At 45.0% G+C, this 16250-nt stretch overlaps 1 protein-coding gene and 1 long non-coding RNA gene across 9 annotated transcripts in view; one reads left to right on the top strand and one right to left on the bottom strand.

Annotated features, from left to right (window-relative positions):
* The window catches only part of LSAMP (limbic system-associated membrane protein), a 958106-nt gene that overhangs the window by 127086 nt on the left and 814770 nt on the right, over positions 1 to 16250 (bottom strand). The gene's annotated exons all lie outside the window — the stretch shown is intronic.
* LOC110399511 lies at positions 11293 to 12675 on the top strand. The gene is made up of 3 exons (XR_002439243.1): positions 11293 to 11945; positions 12303 to 12419; positions 12518 to 12675. It is a non-coding gene; the product is annotated as an uncharacterized LOC110399511 (long non-coding RNA).

Below are 16250 nucleotides of genomic sequence, written 5' to 3'. Positions count from 1 at the left end.
GTCTCACAGTCCTTAATTAAATGCAAGCACTTTTCTCAAAGCTTCCTTGGCATTTCCCTAAGTCCCTGTTGCCTTTCCTATCACTGAATAAATCAAAAGTTGGAGATAGGAAAAATGTTCTTATCTTTCCCTAGAAACAAACACTTTTTTTTCCAGGACTGAGCCGGCCTGCACTGATGCCAACTATGTGAACTTTGTGTGCTTCCATTACCACCTGAACCACCATAGAGCAAGGCATTGAAAGGCTGGACCAGACTTAATTGCACAGAGGTACCAACCATAGTGCTTTTATGCATTTGAGATGTTTCTTCTGATCCTCCACTTCCCAAGCCAGGGCTGGCTCCCCAGGCTAGGCAGAACAGGATGAGGAAAAACCTGGGTAAGGCAGCTGGCATAAGTTGCCTCATTCTGGAGATGTCCATGTGAGAACCACAAAGCACTTTGGGCTGTTGTAAGCATGACAGCTGGCAGAGCTGCAAAGGTCACAGCAGGAAGGAAAAGAGGGAGGAGTGAGCTCAGCATGAGGGGTTTGCTGGGCACCGCAGGGATCTCTGCAGCACAGTGATATGGTCATTCCTGACAGGAGCGAGTCAATCCTTGCTGTTACCCATAGGACCATGAACAGAGTTAGTCCCTGACTGATGCACGTGGCAATATGAAATGTGTGCCCAGATGCTGCAGTCGGAGTTAAACCCAAGAAACAGCAGGGGATTGCTTTATGCCCTAATCGTGCATTGTTGATCTTTGCTTAAGTTAAGGTAAGAGAAAAATTCCAGGCTGCCTGACAGCAATTTCCTTGGAGAAGTCAAGGACACTGTCTGGCTGAGATGAAGAAATAAGAGAGTTTCTTAAACTGGCTGGTATCCCTAGGACACGAGGATCTCCTGAGTTGCAAGAGCATCTGAGAAGCAGTGGCCTCCTGGAGGCCAAGGAGATGCTGCTGCTTCTTCAAGCACCTGGGGCTCCTGTAGCTCCGTTTGGCCAACTGGAGGTTTGAGTGAGGCAAGCTGCCCATGCATCAAACAGTGAGTAAAGAGCAGCCTGCTCCATGATATGGGATGCTGGGACAGAAAGCAGTGCTGGATGGATTCTCAGTGGATGGGCTGATCTCAGTATTCACGTGAGGGTGCAGTTCTGTCCTTTGGGACAACTCCCTCTCCCCACACAGGGCTTTATGGCTCTGTACTGTCTGTTCCTTTCTGGGAGTGGGAATAATCCACAGCAGCTCTCAATCTGACGACAGCATGCTGTGGATGCACCTGTGGATACTCGTAAAAGCACTTGAGAGTCTTTTCTAGTGCTATATGCAATTCAGTATACTTCCTCTCTGACAAACCCATTGGAGGTTCAGTTTTAATATCAGAAGGAACTGGGCATTTAGAAAGAGCCTGTTCTGGCTGCTGGGCTAGAGTGATGAAGAGGAGGATGCAGAGTCTGACACGCAGGGACTGGCAAACAGAAAGCAAGAGTATTTCAGCTCCTTTGCGGCAGTGCTTGTGACTGGAGAATGGCAAAGGGCTATAGTAGATCTGAATAAAGACAGATCTGACAAAAAGGGTGAATGAATAAAGAGAGGCCTGACAAAGAGGCAAATGACACGCGGGCATGTTTTTGCTCTTGCAACCTGCCTAACTAATCTTCCAGCTTCCCTTCTCAACCCCATATCGACCTCTAATTTTCACGCCTAGGCCTTCATTGCATAGAGAGGAGAGAGCACCAGTTGTACCCTGGCTTTGAAGCAGAGCTGCATCAGATGGATATGAAGAAATAGGCAGCCTTGGCATCAGAGGGACACTCTAGCAGCCTTGCCACTAGGCCCGGGAGAAATGACTAGGGCACTTGGCATATGTGTGCCCTGTTGACTGGTCTGTATCTCCTCTGCCACCAATTTCACTTGCCTTATTTACTATTCCGAACAGCCCCACTTTCTGCGTGTGTGCTTGTTTGGGTAATTCTTGTTTCCTCCCATTTAGCACATAGGAAAAAAAGCATTAGTAACACTCTTGGTTTTAAATGAACCCTATTAATATTCGGCTCTGCAAGGAACTGTGGGATAATTTTGATAAATGTGGCTGGGAAGCCTGGCTGACAGAACCAAGCGTAATGCTGGTGTGTGTTCACAGCCCATGGCTGCACACACAGGAAGGGGCAAAAGGTGGGCACAGCATGGGGCTGGGGATGAGGCAGCAGGAGAGAGGCAGGGGGGCTGCCCCACACAAGCCTCAAAAGATTGGGAGCAAAAGGGGCTGAGCAAGATATGAATGGAGAGAGGAAAACAAAAACAAGATGCAGTTTGGAAAAAGCACGCTAGAACAACTGGAGAAACATCATTTGGAATACAGATGATTAACCGTGGAGGGTGGAAAGAGAAGGAGGAGTCAGTCAATTTTGATGGCAAAAAGGAGTTAAAAGTGGCAGTAAGTAGGAAATCAGACACAAGCTCGCAGAAAAAAAAAAATGGGGGGGAAAGGTGGGCAGCTTGAGAGGATTAAATGCACCCAGACCCCAGTTCTGCAAAGCACACAAATGATTCAAGGTCTCTTCTTTGGGTCAATGTACTTGCATGCCTAAATTAAATAATTCTATTGTTTGCTGACCAGCACCTCATGCAGCGCTATCTTGCAAGAAATAGGGAACACCTAGAGGTAGGAGTGAAGACAAAAGCACTGGCAGGTAATCAGCAGCTGAGATGAGGAATTACATGTGCCAAAACTAGCAGGACTGAGATAACATATTTTGCTGTATAGCCTCAAACACTATTTGTTCTCAAAAAGTAGGTGCAGCTAAAGGAAAGGTGACTGAAACTAGAATGAAGTTCACAAGGACTTCTGTGAAGGAGGTGTTAAGTATGTATTTGTTCTTGATTGCGTGTGCTTTCAAACAAAGCTCCCCAAAAGAAGAGTGCATTTCCACAGACACCTGCAAGTCATGCATTTCCAATTCATGCACAAAGTACTGACTTTTCTGGTCAACTCTACCCACTGTGGCTACATCTTCAGAACTGCAGTCAGTACCATCAGTAGATCAGTGAAGCAATGGCTGCTCTGAAAATGGTCTAGACAGAACAATGAATATAAGGAAAGACCAACAGTATTTCCCACTTACCCCTAAGCTAACTTCTATGAACACATCAGTATTTCACTTGCAAACAGTGTGGCTGATTTGGGGCCCATGACTGAATTTGTTTGACAAGCAACATAAGAAACATGTTTAATCTAACACCAGCTTTACCATGAGGTCCTTGAAGAAAAAGACTTCCATCGTAGGTCACAATGAAACTACAGAGAGACATGCCTCTTGGCAGAAGATCTTCTGTTGCCCAAGAAGCGTGTTCAGTACATTTCAGTATTTGTGTTCTCTGCTTCCCAGTGCCTTGGAGAACCTTTCTCTACATAGGGTGAGCTCTAGCCACGTTTCCAAGTACGAAGGAGTCTATGTGTGCCATCGCCCGTTTTGAACTCTCCACAAGATGCTGCTCCACAAGTGGTTGATCCTGTAAAACTAATTTGCTTTTCCTGCGAAACAGGCGAACACATGAAAAATGCCAGGATCGTTTAGCTGCCTCTGACGTGCCGGCTGTACCCATGCTGTGAGGTTCTGGAGAAGCATGTACCTCTCCTTTCAGAGAGCAGCTGCTGCTTGCCTGCAGCTGGTGGAGCCAGCTCCATCTGGAGACCAGATCAGAACCTATTAAGCACAGAGGTAGACTGCCTGTAAGTGGAGTTTGCAAGGCAGGGAAGCAGGCTAAGGCTTGGCTGCAGAATTTCACCTCTTGTAAAGAAAGGGAAGGGAAAGGGAAAAAAAAAAAAAAAAGAAAAAGAAAAGCAACCCGCACAGCCTATTGAGCAATTGCTCCTGCATAGCCTCTCCAGTCTAATTGATTTGGACACCACAGCTAATTTTCGCTCAGACATCTGTTAACGCACATTAGCTCACGTCATTAGACAGGGAAGCACAGATTAGATGGAGGGGCAGAGCTCAAAGGCCCTGGTTTGGGATGCTGGAACAAGCAAGAGGAAGGACGAGAGGGAGAAGATGTTTGTGTAGGACTGGAATAGTTGGAAAGAGCTTGCAGTAAAGGGGAGGGATTTGGCTGGCTCAGAGCCTTCACAGCAAACAGTCGCATATGTTCCACATGCTTACCCATGCACCAAGCACGCCCCTTTCATTATAGGCAATCCACAGAGGTCCTGGTCCTCACTGGCACACAGGCAATAAAGCCAGAGCTCCCACGAGCAACCCTACAGTATATTTTACCATGTTCTTGCAGTTTGCAGCTGCTTTGATTGCGACTAGAGGTCTCAGAGATAAAAGAATGGGACAACAGAAAAAGAGAAAGACTTTTCTCCCCTCACCTCACTCCAGCATGGTGTCAGATTGCTCTGGAAATATTCTGTACTTAAAGCTTTACGAATCTGATAAGTCTTTCCTCCAGAGAAGCAGAGCTATACGAAAGGTGACGACTAAGAGCACGGGATAGAAGGGAGACAGTAGGACATCAGCAAACCCAATGACCAACAGTCACAACCTTCCTCAGGGCTGTGTGATAGCCCAGGAGTGGCTGCGGTTCATTTTAGCGCCCTTGACACTCATGCAGCTGGTAATTTCAGTCTGGCTAGGACTGGGTGCACACCAGAACTACCGCTTCATACAGCCTAATTTGTCTGCTGCTAAGGAAACATCTTTTCCTTTGACACAGCTATTTCTTTTTTGGGAACAATGTGAACCCTGGTTACTGGCACTGCAGCAATATGGAGGCATGTGCTCAAATACAAATCCAGCCTGCATAAGCAATTCCCAGCTGAAATCCCACAACACAGTGTTCCCATCAGGAGGGACTGCATGGGTTCTGCAGCACACAGGGTGCTATGGCTCTGCTGACAGCGCACCCTTGCTACATGAATCTCTGTGTAATTTGGAAAGGTACTGTGAGTAATATCTGTTTACATAGGAGGATGCAAAGGTAAAGATGAAGAGCATAACGCAAGTTTCTCTGAGCATATTTCTGGATTCCCATGGCTTTGCCACGAAAGGTGGCGTAGCTGCAATGAGTTTCTGAAGTCTGAAAAAGGGCTGAGCTCATTCTTTCTGTTTTTTTCTCCATGAAAATGCCAAAGGAACATTTCTTTCCTTTTGGGTCATATTTTGCACAAAACACATAGGAGCCCTAATAGCCTTGAGGCCTTTATTCCTCCACCAATTGTGGTGGAAGTTAGCCAACAGACATCCAGAGGGCTGACCATCACCATAATCACACAATATTCATTGCCTTTGGAAAACGAGCCAAAAGTTGATGGAATGGCCTTGTTTTACTGTAACAGACTGCAGGAAGGAGGGAGAGGCAGGGTTTGTCAACTGAAACTGCATTGCTGGAGAGAAAAGGTCAACTTCTATTATAGGGTTGATAGAGATGAAGGTAAACCTGTCAGTCACAGAGTGAAAAATGAAGTCCCCACCCTCCATCCAGCATAGTGTACCTCTCCTGATCACAGAGAGTGTCATCCTCTGTTCCCTTACACTGTTTTTGCTTTGGCACAGCTCATCTGACTCTTGCAGAATTTCTCCCACATCTTCCCAGGGATCACGCTCTGCCTGACTTTGACAGGCATGTCACTTCAAATTTATAGGAGGACTGATGTATGACTGTCTGCACAGCCCTCTGCAAAACCACTCCTCTTGTGCAAGCATCTGCCAGCTGAGAAACTCCAGCCTGATCATGGCAGTAGCAGGAGGGGAAATTAAAACAGTTATCCTCACCCCAATTTAGTAATTCCTTGGAAAAGATTAGGCAAATTACCCCCTTTAGGACATAACTAGCATGGTTTGTTTAGCAGGGGGCACAAAGTGTCCTGTGCGTTCACAGGCAGTAAATTAAGTGAACTTCTTGAATCTAGACAGTTTTGCCCATGCCAACCCCCAGGACTGGTCTCCATGAGCCAGTCTGTACCAACAAAGGGAAACCTTCTGCAGCTGCCTGGGAACAGCAAGATGATGGCATTAGGAAAAGTCTGGATTTGTTCCTCCTTTTTACATTATGTGCTTCAGTATCATCGCTACTGAAGTCTGTGAAGTCCCTCACAGACAGGAACTGAAAACGATGGTTGTTTTAGCGTGGGCCAAGGGCATCCTTTATTCTATTGTGTGTCTCCCCACAGCCTTACTGCATGGACTTCATTATCAGCATGTATCAAGGACCTCAAAGTACACTGCAGACATCATCTGTTCAAGCCCTGTAATTCCTGCGCTGGTGAAACACATAATTATCATTCTAAATTTATCTATGGAGAAATTGAGGCATTAGTGAGGCGTATGTGGGAAAGTGACTTACTATGGGCAATAGGAACGAGCAATACACTAGGAAGGGTACCTGGGAGCAACCTCCTCCAGGTTTGTACTCCAGGAGAAAGGGAAAAAAGAAAAAAATAAATACGAAGGATGGACAACAAGGAGAGAAGTAAAAGGAAGAAATAAATGCAAGACAGATCATAGAATCATAGAATGGTTTGAGTTGAAAGGGATCTTTAAGATCATCTAGTTCCAACCCCCCTACTATAGGCAGGAACACATGAGATGAGAGCTCACAGAGTGAGAAAAACTCAGTGAAAAAAAAGGGCTGCTTCAGTGCATGCCAAGCAAGAAATGGAAGTGACAGTCTGAGCTGCAGAGCGAAAACGCCCCAAACTAAATTGGAAATAGCCAGAGTGGCCTACCATGACTTCCACGCTATAAAACATTTTGCATTTCAGGATGCCTGTAAAGGAGGCAGGAATTCCTCTGTCATTTGCATGCCTCAGGGTTTCCCTGAAGGGCAGATTTCCACTGACAAAGAGAGTGCTTGGGACAGTTGGATAAGATACTGTGAACAAAGCTTGCCACATTTAACCTCCATTGGAAAGCAACAATTTACTCACCCGATACCAGTTACCAGACACCAGGGTTCAATTACATGGAAGACTTTACAGGAAGGACTGTCCATACATTACCACAGCAATCAAGTCAGTGTGACTTCGTTCAAGGGTATCATCCACCCTGGAACCTATTTCACATCTCGTTGGTTAGCTGAGTGAGAACTGATTGCACATGCTCCCTTTTCTCTCTGTCTGGGCATATGGTGGAAGAAGACCCCAATTCATTATAGGAAACAGAGTGAGGTAAAGAGCCAAGCCTCTCCTTGTTATTCCCTTTAGGAAAGGCAAATTTCTGTATAGCCAGGGGTCTTCAAGGGAGTGTTTCCATCAGCAAGAGCAGAAAAAGCACTCCCCCAAATGGCTCGCTTTTCCTCAGTCCCTCTAGCATTAAGGTATACCAGTGGCATCACAGGATCTCCTGCGTAATCTAAGTCACGCTTAATTGAGCTATGAAATGAAGAGATTTTCTCCTGTGCCACCTGTACTCCAGTATCCTTCTGCATCTTGCTCCCACACTGATCTCACATAACAGGGACTCTGGCACACTCTGTCCTGATGCACAGAGCAGATTGCCCTCCGCCCCCCCAGACCTTTTTCAGGTACACCATCACACAACCTCTCCTTCCCTGTCCCCCACCACTGAAGTAACAGCCTTACTACCATTAGCACTGCTTCCTCACAATATCTCTCTGACCTGATTCTATCCAGAGATAAAGGATAGGGTAGGTAAAGAACAGGAGAGGCCTCCACAAGTTCAAGAAGTGTTTGGATAACACTCTCAGACATAGGGTTTAATTTTTAAGCGGTCCTACATGGAACAAAGAGTTGAACTCGATAATCCTTGTGGGTCTCTTCAAATTCAGGATACTCCATGATTTTATGATTCTGTTTAGGACGAAATCAGGAGAAGGGTGGCCATCAGAGCCCCTGGTTTCAAGTTAGAGCCTTCCAGTGGCCATAGTTAGGTCAAAAAAGCCTACCTGTTTGGTATGTTCATTACAGTTGCCTGTGATAACATGGGATCACTTCTGAGAACTTGCAGGACACCTGCAAGGCCCATGTCCCCAGTCTACAAGTCTTCCGCGTGCCAGAATTGAGGCACAGAGAAAACCTCCACAGAGCTAATCAGGAAGCCTGATGCACAGCATGGGATTGGACCTAGATACCCCCAGTAGGCACCAAACATTCAAGCACCCTCCCTCGCTACTTCAAAGGAGAGTAAAGCCTAATTTCCTTACTGCCTCCTCTGAACAGCTTAGTCAGGCCTGTCTCCCCTTCCCACTGCCTTGTACTGGGAATGGCTGCCACAGATCCTGATTGAATATCTTAGCACGCTGCCCGTCTGCTTTGTTCCTGTATCCCTTTCATGATGAGGCAACATTTGCCCACAGTCATCATAACAGGACACGCTGTACACCTGCCAGAGGAGGCAGCCATGAGGCAGACCAGGGAGAATGCCTTTCCCTCCACCACATCTGTGGTGAGGAGAGCCCTATCTCACCCTCACATCTGATGGGAAGGCAATACAAGGAGATGGGGAGACAAAGGCAGCTGGGAATAGGCTGCTCTCCTGGCCAGCCTGAGTAGCTTTTCTCCAAATTCCACTGCTCACAGCAGGCGGTGTGCAGCCATTATGAGACACATTATATAGTGATGCCTTCAGGCACAGAAACTCTGCCAACAACTAGCTACTTGCTCTGGAGGAACAGTGGAAACACAACTTTTTATTATTTTTTTTCTTTTTTCTTTTTTTTTTTTTTTTGCCCTGTGGATGAGGGGCAACCTACTTTTTTAACCTATTTAAAGGCTTTGAATCTGCTGCCTATGACAGTTTTTGAATACATTCCACGAAAGTCAACAGTAACATGGAAGTCCCCAGTAGTCTTTCTGGGGCCTTGGACATTTCATTTGGGTAAGCCTAACAAAAGGAGAGATTTATTTCCTTTTCTTCTTTGTATTGGTTGTTAGTCCACAACGGTTATGAGACCAAAACAAAATATGTATCTGCCCTTTACACTCCAAACAAAGAAGAACCCAAACTTCTCAGACTTCAGGCAGCCTCAAAAAATAAGGAAACAGAACTATGGGAGCCTCATATTGTCAAACCTCAGAAAAACTAGCCTTAACAAAGCCTGATCTTCTAGGGAAGCAGAAACATGCTAGGAGAGCTACTTGGAGAGCTACCTTCCTGGGCAATCCTCAGACTTGTATAGTATATATTGTATACATATAGTTGATCTTATTACTACCATACATAGGAGGCCCCATGTAAAGGTTTGGCTGAATATTTGAGAGGCATATTTTCTCTTGGCCATGAGCTGCTGAGAGCTCTGTGGGCTCAAGCAAGGGAGTCCTTCTTCTTATATAAAGACCCAAATATTTTAAACTGACAGAACTGCTGCCATATTTTTCAGCAATGTAATGGTCAAACATTGAACCAAGTCTCAGCCGTACACTAGACTTCCTTATCTGTGGTGAATGTGAAATCGGAGAGCAGGAAAACTCTTGCAAACAGACAGCAAGATGGAGAGGAAGATCTAGAATTCCTAAGATCTAAAAATTCCTAATAATGAATGATGCAAGCAGCTCCCCTAGGCAAGCTTCCCTCTGATGCACAAACCAGAAGAGATATTTTTAGTGTTCAGCCAAAAAAGGACGGGGAGGCCCAGGAGCATCTGATTACTGATAGACTGTAATGATGGAAGAGACGTTTTATCTCATGTTATTGGAGAACTCTAATACTGGGCCTAGTCTCCTGCTTACACAAACATAACACTATGCTATCCTAGAGACAATCAAAATCAGGCTGTGAGTATAGACAACCTGATTAGACACAAATATCTTAACGAAACAAATAGTTGCACCACTTACACATCAAGTGTAAGGCCCTGGCAGACAAGGCGTTTCCGGAAGTAGAAGCAGCTTCCTGTGTGAAGAGGGAGGAACTGTCCAAAAACACTAACCTAGGCACATGACATCTCCAACACTCGCCAGCAGCAAGCTTTGTACTGACAAAAAAAATCCAGTGGGGATGCATTTAGTTACATTAATGCATTTCTTCACCAGAAGTAGAGTCACTGCAAGTCACAAGCATTCTGTATGCAGAATGACTAATTGAAATAAACTGTGCTGTTTGCAGCTTAAACCACCTCCTTTACGCCCAACATCTAATGACACAGTTTATATTTTCATTGAGGATTCAGCACCCTGGCAAAAAAGAGGAAGCTTTGTGAGTCTTCACTCTAAGTCAATTAGAATTTAAATGTAGGTCAAATGCCAGGGAGAAGAATGGGACCTGCAGCAATTCAGATCTCAGATGTTCACATACTCTAGAGACAGAAGAATCATTTGCACGCTTATTCTATCTTCCAGAGCTTGGGGCATTTGGAAAGGCAAGTTTGTTCTCTGCTGCATATCTAATAGTGTTTTGGCCAACTAGTCTTAAAAGTTTCTGGAAAATGACTCTTCTGCCTTTGTCCTCGTAGGCTATTTCACAGCTGAATACATCCCATTCCTGATCTGCCCTTGCTAGTCCTAGCTATGACCTCCATACAGAACTACACAACTTCTTTAAATATTTGGTGATTCTGTTAGTTGTCTGCAGGGTGTTTGATTACTTAGATTCAATTCACCGCACCCTAGAACTAGCTGCAATACATCAGGAGCAACTTCTGTTAAGTCAGTGATGTTGCATTACAGAATCACAGAACTGTAGGGGTTGGGAGGGACCTCTAGAGATCATCCAGACCAACAACTCTGCTAAAGCAGGTTCCCTACAGTAGGCTGCAGAGGAAAGTGTCCAGGCAGGTTTTGAGTATCTCCAGAGACAGGAGACTCCACAGCCTCTCTGGGCACCTTGTTCCAGTGCTCCATCACCATCAAAGTAAAGAAATTTTTCTAATTTTTCTGAGTGTTTTCCTCAGAAGTTTCTGTGTTCTACTTTGTGCCCACTGATCCTTGACCTCTCACTGGGCACCACCAAAAAGAGCCTGGCCCCACCCACTTGACATCCACCCTTTAGATATTTACAGGCATTAATAAGATCCCCTCTCAGCCTTCTCTTCTCCAGACTAAACAGTCCCAGGTGTCTCAGCCTTTCCACATAAGGGAGACACTCCAGGCCCCTCATCACTTTGTTGCCCTCCACTGGACTCTGTCCAGTAGTTCCCTGTCTTTCTTGAACTAGGGAAGCCCAGAACTGGACACAGTGCTCCAGATGCGGCCTCGCCAGCGCACAGTAGAGGGAGAGGATCACCTCCTTCAACCTGCTGGCCATGCTCTTTTTAATGCACCCCAGGATAGCACTAGCTTTCTTGGCCACAAGGGCACACTGCTGGCTCATGGACAACCTGTTGTCCACCAGGGCACCCAGGTCCTTCTTTGCACAGCTTCTTTACAACAGGTCAGCCCCTAACCTGTACAGATGCATGTGGTTATTCCTTCCAGGGAGTAGGACTCTTCACTTGCCCTTGTTGAACCTCATCAGGTTCCTCTCCACTCAACTCTCCAGATGGTCCAGGTCTCACTGAATGGTACTACAGCCTCCCAGTGTGTCAGCCACTCCCCCCCAACTTTGTATCATCAGCTAACTTACTGAGGGTTAGCTCCATCCCTTCATCCAGACTGCTGATGAAGATGTTAAACAAAACCAGACCCAGCACAAATCCCTGGGGGCACCACTAGCTGCAGGCCTCCAACTAAACTCTGCACCACTAATCACAGTGCTGAGTTCTGGCAGTCAGCCAGTTCTCAGTCCACCTTACTGTCCACTCATCTATTACACATTCCCTAAGCTTCATTACAAGGATGTTGTGGGAGACAGTGCCAAAAGCCTTACTCAAGTCAAGGTAAACAACAGCCACTGCTCTCCCCTCATCTACTCAGACAGTTATGACATCACAGAAGGCTACCAGGTTGGTGAAGCATGACTCCCCCTTAATGAATCCATGTTAACTACTCCTGATAACCTTCTTTTCTTCCACTTGCTTGGAGACGTCATCCAGAATAAGTTGTTCAATTGGCTTCCTGGGGACAGAGGTGAGGCTGACTGGCCTGTAGTTTCCCGGGTCTTCCTTCTTGCCCTTTTTGAAGGGCATGAGTGATATAGGCTTTCCTCCCATCTTCAGACACCTCTCCCCTCCTCCATAATCTTTCAGAGATGATAGAGAGTGGTTTGGTAATCAATTCTGCCAGCTCACTCACCACTCCAGGGTACATCCCATCAGGGCCCATGTATTTGCTTGCGTCAAGTTTGCCTAGATGATCTCTAGCTAGATCTTCCTTGACTAAGGGGACTCTCTCACTTACTGCCTGGTAAGGTCTGGGATTCCTGAGGGAAAGTCTTATTGGTAAAGACTGAAGTAAAGAAGTCTTCTCGGTGTCCTCTCTTACCAGAGCACACAACTCATTCAGGAGTGGAACCACATTTTCCTTAGACTTCCTTTTGCTACTGATGTACTTAAAGAAGCCCTTCTTGTAGTCTTTGATCTTTCTCTCCAGATTTAACTGCAGGTGAGCCTTAGCCTTCCTTCGGCATCCCTTCATACCCTGACAGTGCTTCTATATTCCTCCCAAGTGGCCAGATCCTTTTCCTACATTTCTCTTTACAGTTTGCAACAATTTTGCTGGAGTTCAAATAGGAGGAGACCACTGAAGAAAGAAGGGCCAAGATGCAATCACTCAACGTTACTGAAAGTTCCTGGAGAGCTCTGGCAAGCCATACCGTTATTGCAAAATTCAATTAAATACTTACGTGCACCAGCACAAACATGTCTATGAACAAAGCTACGTCATGCGCTACCCAAAATATCACTTCTAAACTACTTTCCCTTTTTCCCTCCTCTCCACTCCCTCTGCTGCTCATTAAAACTCATCTCTCCCACCTACAATGGTGGAAAGTCAGCAGGTTGCCCAGGTAGCATTAGCTAACGGGAACTGACAGCCTGCTACCATTTTCTGAAGGCTTTTTTTTTTTTTTTTTTTTTTTTTTTGATACATGTCTGTCTTAGAGCCTAATTCTACAGGATACTTTTATAATGAGGAGGCTGACCTCAGGCAGGAGACTTTTTGTGTCACTGTGAACAAGTGAAATGAAGACATGATGGGGATGGCAGGAACTCTCTAGTAGCAAAAGGCAGGGAGAAGAAAACTGATGTATAGCAAGAATATCTGCTTAACCATAGCAGGCAACTCAGTGATTGGTCCTCTAATGAACAAGTTGGGATCCTGTAAAAAGTAACTTTAACTGATGATAAGCTAGAATACTGGACAAGTTATGAGAAACATTTTCCCACTGATTTACTGGATCCAATTAAAACACTCCTCCTTCCCTCTGCTAGCTAGTGCCTCTTGATGTTTGTAGGCTGCCTCACAATGACTTAATGGGACAGAGTTTGGAGTGTCTTTTTGTACGTGGTTTTTGGCACAGTAATTTTTGCTATATTTTGTCACAGAGATGTGGAAGTAAAAAAAGTTTAATATTCACAGTATGGTTACCTCTCATATTTACAGAAAGTAAACAGTGCTCTTACTGATAGTATTTCCCTGCCGAGGTGTCATGCCTGATAAGAACTTTAGCCTGAAGGCTTCACTACCCTCTTTCTTTCCCAGGCTCAACATCCCTGGCTGAAATATGTTCCTCAAGACTGAATTCAACCTTCTCTTCAACTGAATGGCAGATCCATTCCAAGAAACAATCTTTTTTCCCATTCAAGGCTTCTGAGCATGCCACAAAAAGAAAAAAACAGTCATCTAGAATCCTACATTACTTCTCCCTGCATGGTGTAAAGTGTGCCCCAGTTATGCCTTTCAAAAAAATCAGGTCACCCTGCTCTTAGCTCTATAATACTGTGTTGGAAAGCTGAAGATGTGAAGGTACATTTTCCTAAGAGCATGAGACAGCTCTTTCCATCACTGGTCTGAGGCTGCCCTTCCAAGACTGGCCAATGGCTGAGTGTTAACAGACCAAGGAGGAACAGAAACTACAAAAAAAACTAAGAGGATTAGCATCTACAACAGTTTCCTGTTTCACATGTTCCCTTCACATTACACGTGGTGAGTGCATTTTGCCTTGGAGTTCCCTCTAAATCCTAAAGAAGTCTTTATGCATCTAATTCTTGTGAGTTACCATACAGCTGCTCCTTGTGGGGATCTCCATGTCAAAAATTTCAGTGAAAACAGATACAAGGATTTATCTCCTTTAACTTCTCTGCAGATGGATGAATGCTGTTTCTGCTTCAACTTCAGCTGAATGTGCCTGCACTGCATTTAACCCTTCTGTTCTGAGACCATTCTCCACCTCAATTATTCTGCTGAATGCACTGCATTCCCATCGAGCACATGGGTGCCTCACATTCGTGCTTCTAACAGAACCATGCAATGCTTTTGCACGTATAGATCCTTTCCTTCAAGTTGGATGGCACGGACACTGGTCTTGGTTTGTCCTTGCTAGTGGCAACTGTGCAGTGTAAGCCATCAAGGTTAGGTTCTCACTATTTCATTAGTGGGCCAGCAGACACAAACACCAGATATATAGTGCATCAAAAGGCTGGATTTGCTTCCTTAAAGATGGCTATCACAGTCAGAATGGGTTGCAACTGTTTTTAAAGTGATCGAGTGCCATGTAGCAGCAAGGAATAAGGCCTAACCAAGTGGCTGAGTAGAGCTCCAAAGCCCCAGTTCAAATTCATCCAATGCTAAGGGAGCCCTACCTCTGAGACAGTGGTTTAAGTTCTTTGATACAGGAATTAGGGCAGGAGTAGGAGATAAATTTTATGTTTTATATTTTACTCAGTGCTGTTCACTCATCCCTACAACCATCCAGCATGCCCTAATTGCTTCAGTATGTCCCTGCAAAACAGAAATCGGGAGTGACTGGGTAAGAGGCATACAAAGATACAGATCTAAGATGTACACAGAAGCAGTCGTCCAATAATGATGACCAGCTGTCACAGGCAGCAAAATGCTCTTGGCAGTTGGCACTGGTGAATTTTCAACTACCCGCTGGTCACTGCTACCCCATTAATTGTGGGCACTATGCCCAGCCTACATTCCTGAACAGCTTTTTTCTTTCTCTTCCCCCTGCCTCCTCCTCAAAGACTTCTAACGCAGTTAATAAAAAATTTACCAGGGCAATAAAATAAACAGCAATTTGATTTGATCTGGAAGCCAAAGAGAGGAGAGTTTCTGCTATTCAGGTGCAGACTTGGGAGTTTCTGCAACTGCTGGCAGAAGTGTGCCCACCAAACCAATAAGATTAGAAAAAAATGAGTTGTAGGGTAGGTTTTGTTTGTTTGTGTATTTTTAAGGGAATGGGAGGGTCTGGGTGGGAGACCAGTCAGTAGCATGCTCTTAAACCCCAAGAAGAGGGTAATACTGTGAAATTCATAAGGAGTAATGGGCTTTGCAGAACCACAGCAATGCTCTACAACTGTAGGTGTCCGTGACTAAATATCTGGGTTTTGGTTTTAAATCTTACATAGTTCTCTCTTCAGGAAGAAGAGAGAAGGGAGAAAGAAGCATTGGGTCCAACAATAGTGATGTTTTAAAGGAGATCAAGGACTAGTGAGACAAGGGCAGCAGAAAATCCAGGAGAAAAATGGAGTAGCCTAGAATAGTTTGGGCTAGAAAAGAATGTTCATATAGTGAAAAAATTAGCATCTGCCTCAGGGCTTTCTTGGGCTGGTGGCTCAGGGAGCAGCGAGTGTAGAAACCTTTTCAGGGGAGTCCCTTGCCCTCTGGCTCAGTATCACGCAAAAGTATTCAGACAAGGAGATGGCAATCTTCCACTGGGAGAGCTTGTAAGAATTTATGGTGGGCTTAAAACAAGAGATTTGGAGGGAAAAGCAGCTGCCTGTTGTGAGAACAGGTAAATATATCAGGGACTATAACCAAAAGCATTATCCACTGCAGAACAGATTACAGATTTAAAGAAAAGTTACTGTTAAACCCCTTAACGTCACAAAGTCCAGGTTATGCCAAGAGAAAGAGTCAAGGCTAGTCAACCCTGACACGGAGACACTGTTAGAGTGTGGGTAATAACAGTCCCCCGAACTAGTCTCTCACACAGGATCACTTTCCTGCATAAACACACAAGGTGGATTCATGTCACCATATTTCAGATATCTAAAAGTTTGCTGCATAAATCTCAATTAGATTTGCACTACTAACATTTAGATGTCTAAGTGTGATGAATCTCACCTATATTACACAACTTCTGTTTGCATGACTAAGTGTCTGTATAGACAAGAGATGCAACCTTAATAGAGAATTACAGATAAAAAAAATGGAGTGAGAGAGAAGTGTATTTCTGGACATGAACTGTAGTCCTGCCTCTGATGGGAC

Source organism: Numida meleagris, chromosome 1, assembly GCF_002078875.1.
Source record: "Numida meleagris isolate 19003 breed g44 Domestic line chromosome 1, NumMel1.0, whole genome shotgun sequence".
Lineage (NCBI taxonomy): Eukaryota > Metazoa > Chordata > Aves > Galliformes > Numididae > Numida > Numida meleagris.
Note: the sequence above shows the minus strand (reverse complement) of the source record. Positions and strands in the feature narration are given on the sequence as shown.